This window comes from Cupressus sempervirens, chromosome 10, assembly GCF_028749045.1.
Source record: "Cupressus sempervirens isolate cs-2001-9-10 chromosome 10, ASM2874904v1, whole genome shotgun sequence".
Classification (NCBI taxonomy): Eukaryota; Viridiplantae; Streptophyta; class Pinopsida; order Cupressales; family Cupressaceae; genus Cupressus; species Cupressus sempervirens.
In genome coordinates, this window is record NC_143127.1 from 6,169,741 (window position 1) to 6,191,665 (window position 21,925).

Sequence of the window (21,925 nt, forward strand, 5' to 3'; positions counted from 1 at the left end):
ATTGTGTACTATGAGTAAGCATGTAGTGTCTCAACTTATGGGAAGTGAAAGTAGCTACCAAGAAAGAATTTTTAATAATGTTGTAATTCATTTCATATGAGACTAACAATGTAGTAAATAGCTCGTTCCTTATTATTGTGATCTTCTTAAGTCAACAAGATGCCCAAAGATGAGTCAATTGTAGAAATGTACAAAATAAGAGGCTTCCCATGAATAAGAGACATCAATATAGGAAAATTGGAAAGATATTGCTTGGTCTATTGGAAGCTTTGATCACTTTTTGCATTCTAGTTGTATTTCATACCCCTATGCAAAGTCTTCCTTGTGATTTATCTGCTAGTTGTGATATGAATTGACAAATAGATTGAAGTCTTCCTTGTAGTCCTCTCATCTCACTGATGTTTTGAGGTGGAGGTATTTCCATCGTATCTTGAACCTTTTTGGGATCCACCTTTATGCCTTTCACAAAAATAATATACCCTAACAGTTTGCTTGATGTGATGCCAAATGCATACTTCTTGGGATTTAGTCTAAGACTAAATTTTTCTATGTGATCTAATATAGGTCCCAAATCTTTTAGATGAATGCTTCTCTGTGTTGGTGTTTTAAAACTTCATGTTTCAAAATCTCCAATGAGAACATAATACATCTAAGGGCATCTACTTCCCATCTACAACATACTTGTTCAAACACCAAGGCTAACTATAAGGCTAGACCCTTCTTCTACTTCAGGCTCTGCAAAACCCAGGTGGGTGTACCTCAGATTCATTCATATAGTACCAGTGTTAAAGCATACACTTGAATCTAACAAAGTAGATAACAACCTTAATCTTCTAACACTTATGCAAACAACATATACATGAAATAGCTAGAATCATGACATATGAACTAGAGAAGCTAAGTAAGGGTAACACTCTTCAACTCTTCAACATGAGAGGGAAAAGATTTTGATTAATGATGTTGAATATCAACACAACCCAGGGTATGGACAATAAAGACATGCAATCTCCTAGTTGATCACTCCCTTATCCATTGGGCATAAGCTAAGTCAAAACATACACATGGATACCCAAGGTGTACTCATATATTCAGATATCTGATCTATCCATTCACCTTGTAAACATACATCTATCTTCAAAATGAAATTCATACTTATAAGATCCTCCCATGATCCTTGTAATTTTTTCAATGCATATCAATCAATTTACTCGAGCCCTTGACCGAATAACAAAACATGCAATGACATACAACTTCAAAGCCAAGCTGCAATTGACCAACATATACCTTATACCTATATCAATAGAAAATTACAAACCCATGAAGATAGAGACAAAGTTCAAATTGAAACTTTTAATAAATCCTTTTATTAATCTCCTTGAAATCAATATATTAAATGTATGCGAGACTTGGAATATACACAATATGCAATTGTATAATCTATTTTCTTATAAGAAATTATAATTGTTGTTCAATATAGAGGAAAATATGCTAAGAATGGTATCACAGTAACAAGACTGTAAGCAAGGTATTACGGTAATGGAAGAGATTTTCAACCCCAAGAATTGGAACCAACCTTGTGGTTTCACAACAATGGAGGAGACTCTTAACCAAAGAATAGAAATCTGGTTTGATAATAACAAAATTGGAACCTTATTGGTCTCACAAAAATGAGAAAAATATCAAAATTGGAACCCTTACAAATGAGAGAAGGAGAGAATATATAGACAAGAAGAAGTTTTTGGATCAAATTTGATATCGTCATGTGTCCACTTGAAACTCTCCCTATTGTGACTATAGAAAATATCTCTTCTATTTGTAACCATAAAATCAAATCTCATCATAACCAAATAATAAAATTGCAAAATATCTCCTCAGAGTGATGAGAAAACCTACTTAAACTGGAAAATTATCAAATAAGAAGGAGCCTTTAATTTAATTCTTTTTGTCTTCATCTGCTCATGATCATGAAATTCTTTAACTACTTTCTGCTAACAATGCCTTATCATTCGCAACTATCTCTCAGGACATTCATTTCTTTCTTGGTGCTTGTTCCATGAGTCTAATTCTATCTAATTTCCACCACATCCCCACTCCACTAGAAAATACAATCTTCATCAAAATTTTGCTGCTCGAGCCACCAACCATCTATCTATTTGGTGCTGACCTCTGCCATGCTTTGTTTTTGCAATATATTTCAATATTTCATTCACTACCCTAGGGTCAAAACCTAGTTGACTACTAAGTGAGATCCATGTATTATATTATGCAATATTATAAATTTCACTTGAACCTTTTTAACTTGAATCCGCATGTGCACATTTCTTTCTATTATGCTCCTGAGCCCACATTGTCACATCAGCTTTTATAAGCTCTTCATTTTTCCTCCTAGAGTGTGCCATGTGTCAACCTTTCTACCTTTTTGGTACTCCTTGCAAATGTGATAAGACATGTTTCATCTCATCATTATGTTGCTTTAGGTAAAAGCCTTTCTTCTTTGGTTAGTGACATAATGAAAACCCTAGATCAATATTCAATCTGATAACCAAATGGAGGCCTTATTACAAACCATGATGGGCCCAACAGGACACACATTTCATTGTCATTATGTCACTAAGGATAAAAAACCTTCATCTTTTTATAGTGACATAATGACGACCGCACATCTACTCTGTGATCTACAATACTCCATGTTCTTGCTGATTACTACACCTAACTCCAAACAAATGGGCTCACTTGTTCCACATGTCCATCTGTTGCTTTATCGCTATAGTTAAAAACCTCGCAACTCTTTATAATGACATAGCAACATTTTTTGATCCTAAAAAGATCGGACAGTTCTAAAAAAGAACATTTCCTCTACTATGTTTACCGTTGTGGCAAATAAAAACTTGACAACTAGAAATTCATTTATGACAAAGACTTATATAACTTCCTGCAAGGGCTAGTCCTACCACCGTCCATGTGGCAAGCTGTCATTATGTTGCTATAGGTAAAGATTGAGAAATTTTACATAACGACATAGTGACAACCTCTAATCATCTCAAAATTGATGGAGGATAAAAACACATTAAGAAACTAGCCCACCTTCATAAAGCACAAATAGAACTTGGCCAATTGTCAACTCATTCTAACAAACCCACTAGCTGCAAAGAAGAATGACCCACATCACCACGTGTCTTCATGTCATTATGTCACTATGAATAAAGAACGAGCAACATCTCTTAGTGGCATAGCAATGACCTTATATTTCAATCTTGATCTATGGTAGGGACTGTGCTAAAGCTTTATCACTCACTGGGTCCCGCAAATAGGTGTCACCTTGTTGCCATGTCGTTGTAGTTACAAAAAGCTTATCTTTTCAAAATGACATAACGACGACCCTTGATCTTAAGGAAGATCAAGGGACATCATGATTTGGTTAGTACTCATTTATAAAATGTTCCACATAAGGTTAAATGATTAAAATGAAAGCTTGGGTTATTCTTGCGAATTGCAACGTAGGGTAAGGTAAGGTGACACAAAAAAATTAAAAAAGAAAGCGGGAAATGTTATAAAATAAATTTAAAAGATTTTCTAGAAATTACCACACTTTTCTTTAAAATGCAGACCATGTAAACCTAGTTTACGGTTTTAGGGAAAAACCAAACATTGGATCAATGACACAAAATTAGGGACTTTTCTAGGGAAAACAATGATTCAAAAGCACATAACCCTAATTTATAAAGGAAAATTGGACTTTTCACCAAAATCACCCTAATTTAGAAATTTTAACACATGAAAAATCAAGCCAACAGTGGCTTTGTCTGGGTATGCATGCCCCTTGTGGGCATAGGAAGAATTTAGAATCACTAAAGGAAGGAGACTACATACTTGACAACAAAACTTTCTTTGAACAACTTATTGAAAGCAAAAACAACTATTCTAACTATACAAGAAGATGGTCCTGGGCCATCAAAACCCAAAACCTTTTGCCTCTATCAAAAATTTATTTTTCATTTACATCTCTCTGAGGTAAGCTGTAAGTACTACTTTCACTTGTTTCACAAAACACATCATAATTTCTCATTAGTAGATTAGGTGAAACAAAACCATTTTCATTGTGCAAAAAATAAAATTGAATAACTTTCTTCATCTTGCTCACTATGAAAATGCATATCAGCATGCCCTTGAATACAAAAATCAAATTGAGAGTCTTCAATATCAAAAAACTCATGCACTCTATTAACTGGAAACACAAAGTGCCCATACTCCTTTGAGTCATATTCATGACAAATTTCCAACTCATCTTGTGTAACTAGTTATGAAGAGTATGTGAAATTTGATCTCTGCTTCTTTGTAGTCTCATTACTCATCCAATCAAATTTATCATGTGCTAAAACTCCTTTACATTAAAAAATTTGGTTAGTCACCAAGTTTGAAAAATTGTCTTGAAAATGTTGACACAAAATATGTTGATCATAATCATAGTCTTCATCTAACAAATTATTAGAGGGAACCTTGAACTTATCATTACAAGATTTATCAATGTACAAAGATAATCCATAATCAGATTCACAACCCCCATTGTTTTCCTCTTCATCATATGAAGCATCAAAATTTATTGCAATACTATTAGCATCAAAAGAATCTACAACAATACCAAATTTCCCTTCACTAATATCCCTCATATCTAACAAGTCATCATGTATAAAGACATTTGAGGTACTGTCATATACACCTCCAAAGCTTGACAAAGATTGTTCTAATTTTGTATCTTTTTCCACATCAAACTTTAGGGAAGTGTCTTGACTAAATGAAGAAACAATATAAGGGAAAATATGAGCATCCTTAGAAGCACTTACATATTTTTCAAAATCAGTAGCTAGCAAAGCTGACATTTCATTAGGGCTCAAGAAGACTTCTTCACAAATCTTCTCCTAGCTATGATTATTATCTGAATGACATGAAGAACTTACAACAACATAAATATTAGTAAGACAATTGAAAAAATCAAAATCATCACTAGACTCATTTTCATCATAGTAAGAATTACTTCTACTACTTTTATACACTTCTTCAATCTCATATTCACTGTCACAAGACACATTTTTAGTTATATACATGTCTTCCTCATGCTGACTGAAATCATCTAATTCAATAGATCTAGAATCCATCTCTTCACACTCGGAAGACTGATCATAATTATATATGGATTCAACACATTCATTACTACCTTGACTTTCAACACATTTACCATCATCATTAGAAGATATAACATGTACTCTATTGTTATCAACTTCCATCTTCTTAATGAATCTTTCAACTTGCAAAAGCTCTTGTAATCTTATAAGTGTTGGCCAATTAACTGAATCAGGCACAAGAATGTCAAGGAAAATACTAGGTAAGGAAGACTCCTTAGGTCTGGAAGGAAAAGGTATCTTCATTATTTCTGATTTAAACTTTAGATAACATTTCTCAACATTTAGACCCTGAGTACTTCCAACTGCAATTCTTATAAAACTAATAATCTTAATGTGAATTTTCTTGTTCAATATAGCAATGTTATTAATCACAGTTTCCAAACTTTCAAATCTTGGCAAACTAACCTCAGATTTGAGATTTGACTCCATCTTAAAATAAAATTTCCACCTCCTTCCTTAGTTTTGAAAATCACTAAAATGAGGTACCATTTTCTAACATTTGATATTCCATGAAAAGAAAACTCATGAAAAACAAAATACCTTTTAGTGTTGATGCAAAGCTTTTCATCTGTTGATCTAGCATGTGTGTGAACATGAAACTCTCTCACAACATTGATCAAAACCTTGTAGAGCCACCACCTCCTTAAAGGGGACAAATAAAATTACTTCTTGCAATAGCCAACGCAACAACACTTAAAACTATAAATCAAGAATCACCACTTCTTTTTGAAGAAACTATCAAAAGCTTTAGATCTACCCATACAAACTGAAAGTCCTTCAAAATATAACATGAAATCAACTAGGAACATTGGTACATAGATACAAAGTTGCTAGTCACACATGTGAGAAATAAAACTTAATTTGCCACTTGACAAATCTGGACCAGACTTTCAGACTATGGAAAAATGCAAATCATCAAATCACTCTTGGAGATTTACAAACTTGAAAAAGAGAACACAAACTTTTGTTCATTCTTTACTTTGAGTTTACAATAGCACCTTGAAACAAAAATATGGCTGAATTGATTGAAGATGAACTAACTAGTAATAATATAATTTACACTCAACCTTCAAAGCTACTGTTGCAAATGGATAAAATATTACTGGGAGACATGAATCTTCAACAAAGAAATGGAAAGCACTTCATGACCTTGTTGTTGTAGAAAATTCTTCCTGCTCTATTGAATCCATTTTTAGATTCTCAAAGCTTTTCTATCATACAAATTCTAAAAATGCATTTTATACTAGAGATTCCAGTACTTTTAACAATGAATTTTTTCATAGACTCCCTAGTAGAGTTGCCATTTTTTTGGTGTTTTAAAATGTCATATTTCAAAATCTCCAATTGAATAATATACATCTAGGGGCAGCTACTTCCCATCTACAAAAAACCTATTTAGACACTGGGGCCAACTATAAGGCTAGACCTTTCTTTTACTTAAGGCTTTGTAAAACTTAGATGGGTATACCTCAAATTCATTCATATGGTACCAATTTTAAAGCATGTATTTAAATCTAACAAAGTAGATAATACCCTTAATCTTCTAACACTTATCTAGACAACATATACATGAAATAGATTGAATCATTACATATGAACTAGATAAGCTAAGTAAGGGCAACACTCTTTAGCTCTTCAACATGAAAGGGAAAATATTTTGATTAATGATGTTGAATATCAGCACAACCTAGGGTATGAACAATAAAGACATGCAATCTCCTTGCTAATCAGTCCCTTATCCATTGGGCATTGTTAGAAATGTTTTAGAATAACTGAGAGGGGGGGTGAATCAGTTATTCAAGGTCCAAATGTCCAATTCAAAACTTTTCACCAAATAAAATGTGCCCATCAAACTATTCATTCATCCAAGCTTATACTTTCATACTTAGCAAGCTATTGTAAATCAACATGCAAGCATAACACATAAAGAATCAACACATAACACAATGATTTACATGAAAACCCAATTTGGGAAAAACCACTAGTAACATGCTACTCCATTCTCACTCTTCTAAAGTGATGCCCCGTGAAAGGCTTGCCCTGTTAAAGGCTACAACACACTGTTAAATGTGACCTTGTTAAAGGATTTAACCACCCTATTAAAAGTGGGCCTGGTTAGAGGACTTTAGAACATTCACTTGGAATGCCACCCTATTAAAGGATTTACAAATGGCTATTAAACCAACCTAAGTCCATAGGATTTAACCCTAGTTGATACAATTGATAGAGAGTAACAATAAGGGGTTTTAACCTAATTACAATTCACAACTTATCTTGCAGATTGTTGGGTGAAACTGTGGTACAAATATTAAGAATAAACGATAAGATTAAGAGTTAGTTCATCTCACATTTAAATATCAATCCAGGGTCGTAAACTCGTGAAAGGTATAGTGGCTATATGCTCAAGGGATGAAGATAGCATGTTAAATGGGGATGGATGCAACTGAGAACATGTGGAAGGAAACCTACAACAAACCAAAACAAAACTGGTGATAGGAGCTAAGCTGAAACCTACAATAAATCAAAACATAACTGGCGATAGGAACTGTCACTTCCTGCTATAGGAATTAAACATTTAAATCTAAAATAAAATAATTCTAAAAACTAGAAAGCATGATAACATGTAAAATTTAATCTAGAATTAACATTGCATAAAATAAATAAGAAACCAAAAAAATCTGAATTCACACTTATATCTTAAACAATACATGAATCAATAATAAATTAAAATAACATGAATTAAAACAAGTAAGCTAATATAAGAATTTTATATAAGAAATCAAATCAAAACATACATAAAATAAAACACACTCTAATCTAAAACAAATCACCAGTCATTCTTAGAAGTGGATCCTGCCTCCTCAGTACACTTGGTGATGGAAATAAATGATCCTCTATGCTCCTTCAATCAAAACAATGACATTTTATTTATCCATATATAACAAAGAATTTACACAGAATTTTGCTCCAGGAAGATTTGTGTGCAGAAGTGTTTTTCTGATATATAAATCTACTCTCCTCTCCTTGAGCTAATATTACAAACTTATTTATAAACCATGGCTACAACTAATATCTAAAACTAATATCTAAAATAGTGTAAAACAAAATAACTTATTTTGGCCTATGGCCAACAAAATACTAGTGTATATGTAATCTTGGCCGCAACAATACACTAGAAAATGCCGCCTTGAGAAAACCGCTTCTATCTTTCCTTTCCTTCCATTTTTGAAGATTTTTCTGCATGGAAACTTGATTGGGCCCATTCTAGACAAAACCCATGTCTTGGATTTTCCAGATTCGTCCTCATTTGCTCACAAATTGAAACACAAAACTGACTGTTGTAAAGTGGACGCATATTAAAAATGGCTCAAACTGATTTTGATTTTTTCCAAACAACTAGCACATACATTATAGGCTCTCCTTAATTAGCTCTTTCAACTCCAATGGGACAGCAATAACAATTGATTGATAGATATACTTGTTGCGAACTATATTTTCCAAGGCATCAAATAATAATGCTTACTAATAAAGACAATCAATAATTATTTTCCATATTTTAATCCTAAAACTATATTAAATATGTCTTATATATTGAATCATATGCAACGTAAAAATGGTGAAATAATATGGAAATGGAATGTAGAAATGGTTAGGAAGGTGTATGAAAGGGTATAAAAGGTGATATAGAATAGGACATAATTGGGTCTCATCACAGATCTCAGATCACTCTTCAGCTTTTCACATTTCCTGGCTTTCATTCTTTGCAGCTTTGATAGCTTTCCCTCCTTTCAAGCTTTTTCTCCTAGAGTCATCATGCTCAATGTACCAGTGCAATCATCTCTCTCTCTCTCTCTCTGACCACTTATCGAAACAGAGTCTCTATGCTCTATTCTTCCTTCTCCTAGATGTCTTCTCCTTAACACCCTTCAACCACTTTACAATTTGGTACACCAACAGATCTTGCTTCTTGGTCTGTGACTACTTAAATAGGAGTCTGGAATTTCTTTTCCCACTCGATTCTTTGCTCCTTTAATTTTGGTTCGAATGGATTAGGTGGGATTCATTAAATCTAACCCACATCTTGTTCCTTTTAGAAACATCATGAAGAATCCTCTTGAATTTGTTAACAAATGGTTTACATAGAATTTTGTACCACCATCTCATCATCCTTATCCTCCAACTAGTTCACAAAATTCTAGGTGATAACTCTGTCGACTCAGATTTGGTGAATCTTCGTCTTCTAAAATAATGCAGCAACTCGACACTATTGAAATTCTGGTGCTCAACACATACTATGTTACTCGGCATCAACTACATTTTACTGATGCTTGGCATGTACTGTGGATTCACTCAGCATCCACTAAGTTTTCTTGTTTGCTCGGCTCCTTCTATATCACTTGGTACTTGAACTTCACTCAGCACCTGAAGTTCACTCGGCACACACTAGATTTTGCATTTGCTTGGCTCCAACTAAAAAATTTGCTTGACTTCAACTAGCTTTCTCCGCACTCACTAATGAACTTAGTTAAGCTTTGCATTCAACTTTTGCATTTTCTCAGCTCCAACTAAAAAATTTTCTCGACTTCAACTAGCTTGCTCAGAACTCACTAATGAACTTAGTTAAGCTTTGCATTCAACTTTATTCCAATTTATTCTTCCAATGTTTCTAAGTGTAGCCAACATCTGTATCTTCAAGTATGTTATCAATATATCAATTCCACAATTGTCTTAAAATAATCCTTGTACTTCATTACAAAATCATAACTCAACCTTTCCCTTAGGTGCTCTTGTTACATCCTTTTGATTAAATCCTCTTCATCAATCAACTAAGTGATAGTACTTGGATCTTATAAGCAATTGTCATTCCAGCAAGTAGCAGGTTTGACATCAATGACAAAGCAATGATTGAAAACATTCTCTATCAACCAACTTCCTCTTTTGCAACAATCTCCCTCTTTGATCTTCAACAATGATATTTTCAATTAGAATTCCAACAGGCATAAGCTAAGTCAAAACATACACAGGTATACCCAAGATATACTCATATAGTAAGATATCTAATCTATCATTTCATTTTATAAATAGACATTTATCTTCAAAATGAAATTCATATTTATAAGATCCTCCCATGATCCCTGTAATTCTATCAATGTATATCAGGAAATTTACTCGAACCCTCAAGACCCAACAACAAAACATGCAATTGCATACAACTTTAATGCCAAGATTCAACTGAATAATATGTACCTTATACATATATCAACAAAAAATTACAAACCCATGAAGATGGAGACAAAGTTTAGATTGAAACTTTCAATAAATCTTTCTATTAATCTCCTTGAAATTAATACATCAAACATATGCAAGACTCATAATATACACAACAGACAAGTGTGTAATCTATTTGCTTATAAGAAATTACAACTATTGTTCAATACTGAGGATAATATGTTGATAATGGTATCATAGTAACAATATTGGAAGCAAGGTATCATGGTAATGGAAGAGATTTTCAAGCCCAAGAACTGAAACCAACCTTGTGATTTTACAACAATGGAGGATACTCTTAACCAAAGAACTAGAAACGTAGTTTCATAGTAACAAAACTAGAACCTTATTGATCTCACAATAATGAGAAAAATCTCAAAATTGTAACCCTTAAAAATGAGAGAAGGAGAGAATAGATAGACAAGAAAAAGTTTTTGGAGTGGATTTTTATATTGTCACGTGACCACTTGAAACTCTCCTTGCTGCTATTGTAGAAAATTCTTCTCTTTGTAACAATAAAATAAAATATCATCACAACCAAATAAAAAAATTGCAAAATATCTCCTCAGAGTGATGAGAAAACCTACTTTTACTGGAAAAATATCAGATAAGTAGTAGTCTCTAATTTAATTCTTTTTGTCTTCGTTTACTCATGATCATGAAATTCTTTAACTACTTTCTACCAGCAATGCCTTATCATCTGCAACTATCTCTTAAGACATTCATTTCTTTCTTGGTGGTTGTTCCATAAGTCTGATTCTATCTTATTTCCACCATATCCTTTCTCCACTAGAAAATCTAATCTTCATCAAAATTGTGCTGCTCGAGCCACAACCATCTATCTATTCGGTGCTAACCTGCGCCATGCTTTGTTTTTGCAATATATTTCAATATTTCATTCACCACCCTAGGGTCAAAACCTAGTTGACTACCAAGTGAAATCCATGTATTATATTATACAATATTATAAATTTCACTTGAACCTTTTTAACTTGAATCTCCACGTGCACGTTTCTTTCTATTATGCTCTCGAGCCCACATTGTCACATCAGCTTTTATAAGCTCTTGATTTTTCCTCCTGGAGCATGCCATGTGTCAACCTTTCTACCTTTTTGGTGCTCCTTTAAAATGTGATAGGACACATGTTAGCTCGTCGTTATGTCACTTTAGGTAAAAACCTTACTTCTTTGGTTAGCAACATAGTGACAACCCTAGATCAATATTCAATTTGACAACCAAGAGGAGACCTTATTGCAAACTATGATAGGCCTAGTAGAACACACATTTCATTGTTGTTATGTTGCTAAGGATAAAAAACCTTCATCTTTTCATAGTGACATAACAACGGCCACACATCTACTCTAAGATTTACGATCCTCTATGTTCTTGCTGATTACTATGGCTAACTCCAAACAAATGGGCCCACTTGTTCTACATATCCATCTATTTCTTTGTCGCTATAGTTAAAAACCTTGGAACTCTACATAACAACATAATGACATGTATTGATCCTGTTAGGATTAAACCATGGATAGAAAATAATAATTACATGCAAATATAACCAATAACAAAAAATAATAGATCACATAGAAAAGAACACAAGGCACCAAGATTTAACAGGGTTCACCCAATCCCTGGGTTATGTCCACCAAATAGAAAGTCTGATATTATTACAATTCAATGATTAAAACCTGATTACAATCCATAATCCCTTACAACTCAATACTGCCGTAAGAACCAATTTTGCATCACAACTTAATGAAAAATACCTAACCCTAGGCCCTTTTATACAAGTAATTTTATGCTACTTTAGGGTTACAACATGTCGGCCATACATCGGCCATGACCCAAATTTTTTTTCCCTAATCAGTCACCAAAAACTAATAATCTCCCACTTGGGGACTAATTAGGATCCACACTAAACAACAATCTCTCACTTGGAGATTGATCTGGTAGCTATGTTGCTACTCCATGAGGTTCCCACTGGATTAAACCACCCTAGACTCTAGTGTTCTTTTATTCATGGTTAGTCTAGAAGACCAACCAAAGTTGAAGAGGAGTTTAGCTTCTCCCTTGTTACTACCTTTGTCAACATATTTTTTGGATTGTCATGTATATGTATCTTATCTAGCTTTAACTATCCATCCTCCAAAACTGACTCGATGAAATGGTACCACAACTGTATGTTTGGTCTTTAAATGTAGAGCTGAATTGTTTGCAAGATGAATGGCACTCTGACTATCTGTGAACAAACAATTATCCATTTGAGGATGTCCCAATTCTTCCAAGAAGAATTGAAGCCATATCATCTCCTTGGTTCCCTCTATAGCAACAACATACTCTGCCTCTGTAGTGGATAGATCATTAATCTTTTGTAAACTAGAAACCTAGCTCATGGCTGCCCCACCAATAGTAAAGACATAACCTGTAGTACTCCACTTGGTATCAATATCCCCTACCAAATCTGAGTCAACATAGCCCTATAAATTAATACTAGAGCCCTCGAAGTGTAAACACTTATTGGATGTTCCTCTCAAATATCTGAGAATCCATTTGACTGCATTCCAATGCTCAATTCCTGGATGACTCATATACTTGCGAACAACTCCCATTGCATGTGCAATATCTAGCCTGGTACATACCATAACATACATCAAACTTCTTATAGCTAAAGCATAGGGTACCTTGGACATCTTATCCTCCTCTTTTTGTGTCTTAGGACACATCTCCTTAGTCAACTTCAAATGACCAGGTAAATGTGTGCTGACAACTTTAGCATTCTCCATAGAGAAATGTTGCAACACCTTCTCAACATAATCAACCTAAGATAGCATCAATGTTCTATTCTTCCTATCTCTACAAATCTTCATACCAAGGATTTGTTTTGCTGCCCCCAAATCCTTCATAGCAAATGCATGTGCTAATTGGTTTTTCAACCCCTTAATGTGATCCATGTTAGACCTAGCTACAAGCATATCATCAACATATAAACATAAAATAATTTAGCTATCATCATCCAACCTCTTAAAGTAGACACAATGATCTGAATGACACCTATTGTAACCATGCTCATGCATAAAATTGTTAAATTTTAGATACCATTGCTGAGGTGCTTGCTTTAAGCCATATAAACTTTTCTTCAATTTGCACACTAAGTTCTCCTTACCTTTGACCACAAATCCTTGTGGTTGAGCCATATATATCTCTTCATCTAAATCACCATGAAGGAAGGCTATTTTAACATCAAGCTACTCTAAATGCAAGTCTTTAGTAGCCACAAGACTTAAAATAGTACGGATAGAAGTCATCTTAACAACAGGAGAAAATATCTCATCAAAATCAATGCCCATTTTCTGTGCAAATCCTTTTACAACTAACCTGGCTTTAAATCCTTTCTTACCTCCTTCCTCTTCTTTCAACCTATAAACCCACTTATTCTGTAAAGCTCTTTTACTGGCAGACAACTTGCGTAAATCCCATATCTTATTCTTCAACAAAGAGTCCATTTCATCTTTCATTGCAGGCTCCCATTGAATCTTAGTATCCACCTACACAGCTTCATCATAACATTCAGGTTCACCAGCATTAGTAAGTAAAATAGAATACAAAGATGGAGAAAATATTTGTGGAGGTCTAATTTTCCTTGTTGACTATCTAACATTCACTAGTGTGTGTGGTATTTTTTGTTGTGGTTGTTTCACATCACGAGGAATGGCTAGAAAATCATGTTGTGGAGTATCATCCAACACTACATAATCATCTTCTTTCTTCTCATGTTGCTGCAACAAATCTTTGTACAACACATTCTCATTGAATATGACATTCCTTCTTCTCACAATTTTCTGATTTTCAAAATCCCTAAGCCTATAACCAAATTCATTAATGCCATATCCAATAAATACACATTTCTTTGACTTAGCTTCCAACTTGGTTCTACTTTCAAAATCTATGTGATAAAATGCTTCACAGCCAAAGGTTTTGAGAAAAGAATAACTCACCTTCTTACCATCCCATGCTTCCTCTGGAATACCATAGCCCAAAGGAGTAGAGGGACCTCTATTAATCAAATATACAATAGTATTTACAGCCATTGCCCACATGTGTAAGGGCAACCTAGCATACAACCTCATGCTCCTTGCACACTCCATTATAGTCTTGTTCATGCATTCAACCACTCCACTTTCCTATGGAGTCCTTGGAATAGTTTTCTGTCTACAAATACCATTAGTGGAGAAATAATCTTCAAATTCATGATTGCAATACTCACCATCATTATCAAATCTAAGACATTTTAATTTCCTACCACATTTGCCTCCTTGTCTCCATCTGGTTTATCTCCGTCATTTTTCTTTTGATTCCAACAATCTTTCTTTTTGTGCCCTGGTTTCCCATAGTACCAATAGTCATTTAGTCCTCTTGATTGAGACCTCCTCCCCTTTGACTTTCCTCTTGATTTCCCACAATTTCTAGAGTTACTGCCTCTCTCAGTCATTCTGCCACTACTTTGTGCATTCAAAGCACTTCTTGATGTAGACAACCTGACGTTTTCCTACGAGTTTCCTCACTCAAAACAACACCAATCACATCATCATCTTTTAGGTTACTAGATCTAGGAATATAATTACTCACAACCATTACCAAGCCATTCCAACTTTCAGGCAAAGAAAACAAAATCAAGAGAGCCCTGATTTCTTCATCAAAATTGACACCTACAAAAGATAATTGACTAGTAATAGTATTAAACTTATTTAAATGATCTATAAAAAATCCACCTTTTGCCATTTTCATATTAAATAAATGCTTCATGAGAAATACCTTGTTTGAAGTGGAGGGTTTTTCATACAGTTTTGTTAGGGTTTGCATCAATTCTTTTGTCATCTTCACTTTTGTAATATTAAATGCCACCAATGGTGCAAGGCATAATTGAATGCTTGCAAGTGCCTTTCTGTCCAAAATATCTCATTCATAATTTGACATAGATCCCTGATTCTTGGCTCTGCCTTTCAATGGCTTCCATAAATCCTTCTTATAAAGATAGTCTTCCATTTGCATCTTCCATAACTGAAAGTTCTAATCATTAAACTTTTCAACCCTTAGCTTACCCTCATCTACCATCACTCCCACTCAACCGTGAGACTCCCACTCAACCGTGAGACTTTCTTGCAAAGAATAACTAAAAAATAACCTTGCTCTAATACCACTTGTTAGGATTAAACCATGGATAGAAAATAAAAATTACATACAAATATAACCAATAAAAAAAAAAAATAGATCACACAGAAAAGAACACAAGGCACCAAGATTTAACGTGGTTCACCCAATCCTTGGGCTACGTCCACCAAACAACAAGTCTGATATTATTACAATCCATTGATTACAAGCTGATTATAATCCATAATCCCTTATAGCTAAATATTGCCACAAGAACCAATTTTGCATTAGAACTTAATGAGAAATACCTAACCCTAAGCCATTTTATACAAGTAGTTTTATGTTGCTTTAGGGCTACAACATGTCGTCCATATGTCAGCCACAACATCTACCATGGCCCAATTTTTTTTTTTTTGATCAATCACCATAAACTAAAAATCTCCCACTAGGGGACTGATCAGGCTCCACACTAAACAAAAGATCCTAAAAATATTAGACGGTTCTAAAAAAAACCTTTCCTCCACTATGTTTACCTTCGTGGAAAATAAAAACTTGACAACTAGAAATCCATTTATGATAAAGACTTAAGACAACTTTCTACAAGGGTTGGTCCTACCACCTTCCACATGGAAAGTTGTTGTTATGTCACTATGGGTAAAGATTGAGCAATTTTATATAACAACATAGCGACAACCTTTGATCATCTCAAAATTGACGGTGGATAAAAACATATTAAGAAACCTTCCCACCTTCGTAAAGCACAAATAGAACTCAGATAGCTATCAACTCATTTTGACAAAGTCACTAGCTACAAATAAGAATGGCCCACATTTCCACATGTCTTCATGTCATTATGTCACTATGAATAAATAACAAGAAACTTCTCTTAGTGACATAACGACGACCTTAGATTTCAATCTTGATCTATGGTGGTGACTGTGTTGGAGATTGATCACTTATTGGGTCCCACAGACATGTGTCACCTTGTCGCCATGTCACTGTAGTTAAAGCAAGATCATATTTTCAAAGTGACATAATGATGACCCTTGATCTTAAGGAAGATCAAGGGCCATCGTGATTTAGGTAGTACTCACACATTAAACGTAACCCATGTAAGGTTAAAGGACTAAAATGAAAGCTTGGGTTATTCTTGTGAACTGGGACTTAGGGTAAGGTAAGGTGATGCAACAAAATTAAAAAAATCAAGCGAGAAATATTATAAAAAGAATTTAAAAAGATTTTTTAGAAATCTCACACTTTGCTTTAAAATGCAGACCAGGCAGAGCTAGCTCAAGGATTTAGGGAAAACCAAACATTGGAACAATGACACAAAATTAGGGACTTTTTTGGGGAAAATAATGATTTAAAATAACATAACCCTAATTTCTAAAAGAAAATTGGACTTTTCACTAAAATATTTTTGACATTTTAACACGTGAAAAACTAGGCCAACACTCTACACACTACTAGCCAGAGTATCATCAACATAATATTCCATTGTTTTGTGCATCATACATTGAAGTGTCATTGGTGTGTTGCTCCAGCATTCTTTAAGCCAACTGACATTATTTTCTAGTAGAATGTCCCCCATGCACAAGTGAAGGCAATGCTTTCTTTGTCTTCTGGTGCAATCTTGATTTGGTTATAGCTAGAGAAACCATCCATTAGTGAGTACATTTCATACCCACCTATCATGTCCACTATCATGTCAATGTTACGTAGTGGAAAGTCATCCTTCAGGTAGGATTTTTTGAGATCCCAAAAATTAATACAAACTCTAAGAGATTTATCATGTTTAAAAATTGGAACTATGTTTGATATTCATTTTGCATAGTCAATGACTCAGATGAATCCAACTTTTAGTAGGTTTTCAATTTAGCTTTGACCAAATGTGCTACATGAGGGTGCATCTTTCTAAGTTTATATTTAATTTATTTTAGCCCTAGTAGAATGGACAAGTGATGCATAATGAGGTCATGATCTAAACCTAGCATATCTAAGTATGTCCATGCAAAGTTGATTTCCTTTTCCTAGAAGAAAGTAGTGAATTCTTCCTTTTCCTCAACAAATAATGACTATGCAAGATGTACATGATGTGTGAATTTTCTTCAATACCCATATTTACTAGTTGTGTTGGTTTTATTAGCATTGATGATGTTCCTAAAAGTGACTTGGAAGTGCATCAAATATCCCATCCTTAGGCACCTTAGAGAGGTTTTCACCTTTTGATATGTCTTTTCTTTTTACTATTTTAGGCTTTGATACTGCCACAATGTGGTTTTCACCATTAGAGCACTTATTCTTTTTCTTTTTGGTTGTATGAGTGGGATATCTGATATCATCTTTAGTCATGTTGACACTATGTTCACTGGTGGAAGACTTTACTAGTTTGACAATATTTAGGTAACATGCAAGAGCGTAGTCATTCTGGAACATAGAGACTTCACTAGACGTAGTGTTCAAGTTCTAGTCTATTAGCTTGGGATAGGTGAGTTCTAGTTGTTTAGGTTATAAATCTTATTTCTCTCATTATTATTAACACTACATAAGGATGAAATTTTCCAGCATAAAAACATCCTATAAAGGAAATTCTACTCCAACATTACTAAACTTTTCATGCCAAACTCTAAACTAATTACCCATTTCAAATGATGTTTGATTCTATTTTGTTTTTCCTGATTACCAAAGTTTTGGACTCTAATAGTCCCTCCCTTTTTAGCTTATCCTCTTCTTTCCCAATTTAGGACATGATCATGCCCTAAAATCCAAAACCTTGATAATAAAAAGTAGCACATAGTTCAAATAAAAAATGAAAAAAAAATTAATTCATCTTATATTTATTTTTTAATCCCTCTCTTTTTAGCTTATCCTTCTCTTTTCCAATTTAAGATGTGAAAATTTCCTAAAATCTAAAACTTTGATGATAAAAAGTAGCACACACGATAGAAATAAAAAATAAAATAAAAAACTAATTCATCTTATATTTATTTTTCAATCCCTCTCTTTTTAGCTTATCCTCTTCTTTTACAATTTAGGCCACATGATCATGTCCTAAAATCTAAGTCTTTGATGACAAAAAGTACCACACTATTCAAATAAACAAACTAATTCATTTTATATTTATTTTTTAACCCCTCTCTTTTTTAGCTTATCCTCCTCTTTTCCAATTTAGGGCATGATCCCAAAATCTAAAATTTTGATGACTGTTGTCCAGATATCAAAATTTCTCCAAATTTTCAAAATCCTCATCATATCAAACTATGGTTATTCCTTGGATGAACCTATTTTTAAAGGTTAAAATGATTGCTTCTCCTCAATCTTTTTAAATATTTTTGCCTTTCAAATTTCGTTGGCTTGTTCCTATCTTCGTCCAGTACTTTGAATTTTTGAAATCTTGTTCTTGAGTCTCAAGTTATCAAAGGTTAAGATAAGTTCCCAAAACATGTGTTTTCAAATAAATCATTAACCATTAACCTCATTTAAAAAGGTTAAGGTCATTTCAAAATCTTAACCTCTCCATCTAAAAGGTTAAGATAACTTTCTAAAATGTGTATTTCCTTCCTAATCATTAACCATTAACCTCCAAAAAGGTTAAGGTTTGGGCTACACAACATGTGTTTCAATTTGAAATCTTAACCTCTCCACTTTTTTAAAAAAAAAGGTTAAGATAAATTTCCAAACTTAACCTCTCATCCAAAAAGTTAAAGGTTAGAGGCTCAGAACATGCATTTTCAAAATAGTTATTAACCTCCTTTTTTTGAATGTCGAAAGATAAGAATCGAAAAGCCAGTCATCTCAGAGGCTTCTTTATGATAGGAAAATGCGTATCAGTCATAAAGGAATGGAATCAATTGTTTGAAGGTATATGATGGAGAGTTTGAAATATGAAGACAAGTCTACTGATATCACATTCTTAATTTGCAAAGAAAAATGGCACGTCATCATGGATTGATGTAACTCAAAGATACAATGTTGGGAGTGTAAGCCAAAGATATAATATTTAAGGTTTGCAAGAAGAAATTTGAGATCACATTCGCTCAGACTATGGCTTGAAGCATGATCAAAGGGGACTATAAATATGTGTTATCATAAATATCCCAGCTTTCATAATACCAAGTCATTGGTTATTGATGTAAAAAATATTGAAAGTGCAAATCTTCATAGTGAGAATAACTACCACCCAGCCTACGAGGAATCTACATGGTTTTAGGGAACTGGTGAAGTCTATTCCAAAGAACTTATACAATGGAAGTGCCTCTGCATTTGAACTCCTTGACAGAATGTTTGGCCCACTTTAGACACTAGTCGGATCATGAGATGATGCAAACATAGCCATAGATATGGTAAAATGTAGAGAGCTTGGTGGAGTAATTTGAAATCATAGAGGAGCATGCACAATGATCCACACCTTTCCTAGCCATAGTACATAAGAGAGATTGATTGATGAATAAAACTAAACATGTTGTGGAAAAGAGACATATGATCCAAATATATAGTGACATCTATATAAGATAGCATGGTAAAAGAAGCAATTCCTTTGAAGGCTCACACCCGGTGGAGAAACTCCCAACACACTTGCTCATCGCACTTCAACCTGAGCATAGAATAACTACACCACCCATTCAAAGCATAGACAAGGAATGTGATGGGTTGGTGTTGAATTTTGTTGAATTCAACAAATGGAACAACTAAGAGGGATGCAATATCGAATCAAACATTGAGGGGATTTACCTTGATGGAAAAAGCCAAGGTTGGAATAGAGAAGCAATTCCCTAGTGTTGTTTCATGCCCTGATATTCTCATTTTGATTGCATGAGATGCCCATTTGGTTGCACATGGAGGACCAAATTGGAATGTTCCAACTGGATGCAGAGATGGACTCATATCAAATTCCTCAGAAGCCTTGGCAAATCTTCCATCTCTTCAATCCAACTTCTCTCAGCTGAGTACTTCCTTTGCCCACAAAGGCCTCAACAACAAAGATCTTGTTCTTCTATCAAGTGCCCATATAGTTGGAATTGCCCATTGTGGCCCAAGTTCTTTTGGTAATTGGCTTTACAACTTCACTAGCAAAAGAGACAGTGATCCATTAATGGACAAGAATTATGTTACCAATCTAAAGAAGAACAAGTGCAACTCCATTTTTGACAACACAACCATAGTTGAAATGGATCTAAGGACCTCCAAAATATTTGAATTGAGTTACTACCAGAGGGTTAAACAAAGAAGAGGGCTTTTCCAATCAGATCCTTCATTTCTTATGAACTCTACCTCCAAATCATACATTGAAAACTAACTAAATCCAAGAATGAGTTATTCATGGAGTTTGCAAAATCAATGGAGAAGATGGGAAAGACTGGTATTCTCACCAGCGCTACAAGAGAGATTAGAAAATAGTGCTCTCTAGTGAATTGAAATCTCTCATACCTATTTGTTCTTTCATCTTCTTGTATTGCTTGAAATAAAGATTTCTCATGGTTGGAAGAGATTTCAAAAAATTCTATTAGAAGAGAGTGGCCCGTGAGAAAAACTTTATAGATTTAGCAATATCAATCACTCGATCAAATGTCAATATAGCTTCTATGGACTAAAGGTGGAGATGCATGTGATGTGTTTGGTAAAATGTCATAATAGAGATGATGAGCATGGAAGCCATTTTATAGGTTAATTTTGTAGAAGTTAATTAACCCCACCCAAATTACATATTTTCAAGGTAGTTATTAACCACAAAGGAGTAGTTCTTAACTTGAATGTTTATATAAGGAATCATTTTGGCTTTGTAAGGGAACTTTTTGGACTTGGAGACAAGGAACACTTATGTTTTGATAACAAGGCAATTTTTGGAGAGTGTGTACAATTGTTGTTCTTGTAATCAATCATTTCTTATGTTCTTGGTGCTAAGAAATGAAAGAAAGTACATTTTGCATTCTCTTTTCTACTAAATTTGAAATGTCGAAGTGTTGATTCACTAGTCTGAATATTTTCATGGTATGGTGTAAATATTCATGAATCACTGAATTAGCATTGTGTTGATGATAGCTCTCAAGCGTAGTTCTTGTTTGTTTTCATTATCAGTCTACATCAATTTTATGGAAGCATTGAAGACATGTGGTGCATTTGTCTTCAATAGTTTCCTTTCTATATTCTAATTTGTAATCATCTTTATTTGAAAAATAATAATTTATCTTACAAGGGTGTTGCCCCTCTCAAATGCAGAGGAAGATTGTAATCTAGTAATGATCAGATTCAATCTCTCCAACTGTTGGCATAGTTGTCACTGTTCACAGGGCGAACAAGGTTTGTTTTAGAAGTAACTATCGTAATGA

General features: G+C 34.0%; 1 pseudogene; it reads left to right on the plus strand.

The window, feature by feature from the left end:
- The window catches only part of LOC149532288 (peroxidase 3 pseudogene), a 138,689-nt pseudogene extending 117,675 nt beyond the window's left edge, over positions 1-21,014 (plus strand).
- The last annotated feature ends 911 nt before the right edge of the window (positions 21,015-21,925 follow it).